This window comes from Mus pahari, chromosome 18 (assembly GCF_900095145.1).
Source record: "Mus pahari chromosome 18, PAHARI_EIJ_v1.1, whole genome shotgun sequence".
In the NCBI taxonomy this organism is placed as follows: Eukaryota; Metazoa; Chordata; class Mammalia; order Rodentia; family Muridae; genus Mus; species Mus pahari.
In genome coordinates this window covers 10,296,105-10,298,530 of record NC_034607.1, presented here as the reverse complement: position 1 = coordinate 10,298,530, position 2,426 = coordinate 10,296,105, and the positions used below count along the sequence as shown (strand labels likewise).

The 2,426-nt window shown below is 46.6% G+C and overlaps 1 protein-coding gene across 4 annotated transcripts in view; it reads left to right on the top strand.

Moving 5' to 3' along the window:
- Window positions 1-492: 492 nt before the first annotated feature.
- The window catches only part of Adgrf4 (adhesion G protein-coupled receptor F4), a 35,899-nt gene continuing 33,965 nt past the window's right edge, over window positions 493-2,426 (top strand). The window contains exon 1 of one of the 4 annotated variants that reach the window (XM_021218236.1): window positions 493-627. The gene's annotated coding sequence lies outside the window, so the exon portion shown is untranslated. Of the gene's footprint in view, window positions 715-2,426 lie in introns of all 4 variants that reach the window. The other 3 variants (XM_021218237.1, XM_021218233.1, XM_021218235.1) reach the window with 3 other exon arrangements.

The following is a 2,426-nucleotide window of genomic DNA, read 5'->3' as shown; positions in this document are numbered from 1 at the left end:
GATGAACTGAGATTGATCCCAGGGTCCTGTGATTTTTGCAAGTCATCCTCTGACTTCCACCTGTGCCTTGGCGCCCCGGGCACACAAAGGATTAAGAAGACAGATAAATTAAAAGAGAAAAAGTGAGCCACAAATCCCTCCGGCGCCAAAGTAGAGACTAGCTCATCATTTCCCGGCCGCTTTCTCAGTACGGTTTTCTCCAAATTCATAGTTACAGGGAAAATGCAACAATAGCCCTTTAAAACCATAAACAATGGTGGCACAAGTTTGCATGGTGTCACCACTGTTCTAATTACACCGGAGGAGATACAAGACAGGCTCTCCTGTGATCATCTGAGATAAAGACGAAGAACCGACGGGCAAACAAGTGACTCACTTTAATGGATTCGCTTCAGACAAGAGAAACCTGTAATTTCTCCTAGGCGTGCTTGACAGACCCACTGTGGGGGTGAATCACAGCCTTACACAATCCTCGAAGCTGTGGGCTGCTTCGCAGTGGCCAGGTTGGCTTCTCATTCCAGGCAGTTGCTTCTCACCGGGGCCCTTCGGGACTTCCTTTTCAAAAGATGGAGTCGGGCTGCTATCACTGAAGGGGGCTGGAGGGTTTCAGAGTGGAGAGGCGTGATGGTGAGGCACCACGGTAGGGAGTTCAATGCTGACTCTCCTGCTAGGTGACTGTCGGTCTCTGGGCTGCTAGATCTACTTCCTGGATGCGTGAGTACATGGCCCGTGCTATTAGCCTTTCCTAAAATAAGGAGCTAATTGTTTTCTGCACCTGTTCCAGAACAGGGTAGAGATGGGGCTTGGGCCAGTGTTTTCTGGAGTGCTTGACTCTGTAGCGTCTCCTCCTTAATGCCTTTTCAAGCTTGACTAACCTCAAAGTTAGAGTGTCTATTCGATATTTGTTTTTCTTCATGGAGTCATCTGTCAGGCTAGAACGGCTCACTCCTCAGAGTGAAAATATAAAACGCCCAGCCAGGCAACCGCGAACTTAACTGCCTCTGCACTGACTTCATGCCAGGTTAATTTTCAACTCCCTTCCTTTAGCTGGAATGCAAAGCTTGAACACTCTGTTTTCTTCCTCCCGTGAACCTGCCAAATTGTCTTTACAGCAAGGTTAAAGGAGAACACTACTTCCTGTTATTGCTGGAAACCCTTCCTAAAGCATCTCTCTGGTCAGAGTGGTCAGTGTGGGTTGCATGAAGGCCTGTGCTCTGGATACAGGAGACTTAGGCGCTTGATTCATTGGGTGTTATTATTTTTGGCTATATGTTTAGGGGCAGTACTCCGGTGAGCTTCCTTCATAGAACAAAGATATCACCAGCACTAATAATTACGTTGTAATTATTAAAGTATTAAGATAGTGGGCGCAATGAAAGTGCCTTCCAACTCTGAACTTTTGTGATTCTTGGGAGCCACCAGCATTGGAATCCAGCTACAAAGCAACGGGGGCAGATCATTTAAAACAACCAGGAAGAGATGGGTCTGAGTCTGCTCTAGTAGTTCTCTGTAGATGTCTTTCCACCAAGGCTTTGTCTGACCTCACGCAGAAAAGAACCAGTAAGACAGTTAAAAGTGAGCCTGTAGATTCAATGACTGAGGTTAAGATAGTAACCATCTGATGTTATAATCAAAGTTGTAATTACACAAGTAGAGTAAAATATACAGTTACTGAATTAGGCTTAGGTGAATGCACATGTATACACACACACACACACACACACACACACACACACACACACCCCTCTCACTCTTGAATTCCTCATTCTCCAGTTAACCTTTTTGAACTAGTAATTCCCATAAGACAGTAGGATGGGTTAAGGAGTATGAAGCCAATTGTTGTCTACACAAGCAGGAATGTGTGCCCCTCTCTGGAGAGGAGAGAGCTCACAAGTGAGAGCTCACATAGTAGTTCTTCACCACGGTCTACAGGACAATTCTTGGCCTGACCTTTTCTTATTTTCCTTGGGAGCCCAATGCTGGCTCTCACCAGGCGTGTTGAGGCGTGTGAGGAGCACCTGGATGTGTGTGACTCGTCCTGTAGCTTCATCCAGCCAGTGACAGGAGCGCGTTCCAGGACCCAGACAGACTGGTTATCGTTTGGAATTACATCTCACTCAGAAACTGGGTTCTGTGTACAGAGAACATAGAACAAATGGGAGGAAACGTTCAGGAACACAGGGCTCTTCTGCTCTTTGCAGAGGGTCTGGGATTTATGATCCTTATCTTAAAATGGAGATAGCACAGAGACGCATGCATATTAGTGGCACTGTGATCTCATCCTGTTTCCCTCCCCTCCCCTCTCTTCTCCCTTCCCTTCCCCTCCCTTTTCTTCTTTCCTTCCTTGCCCCATATCTCTTCTTGAATGAAACTTCCTTCCTTCCTTCCTTCCTTCCTTCCTTCCTTCCTTCCTTCCTTCCTTCCTT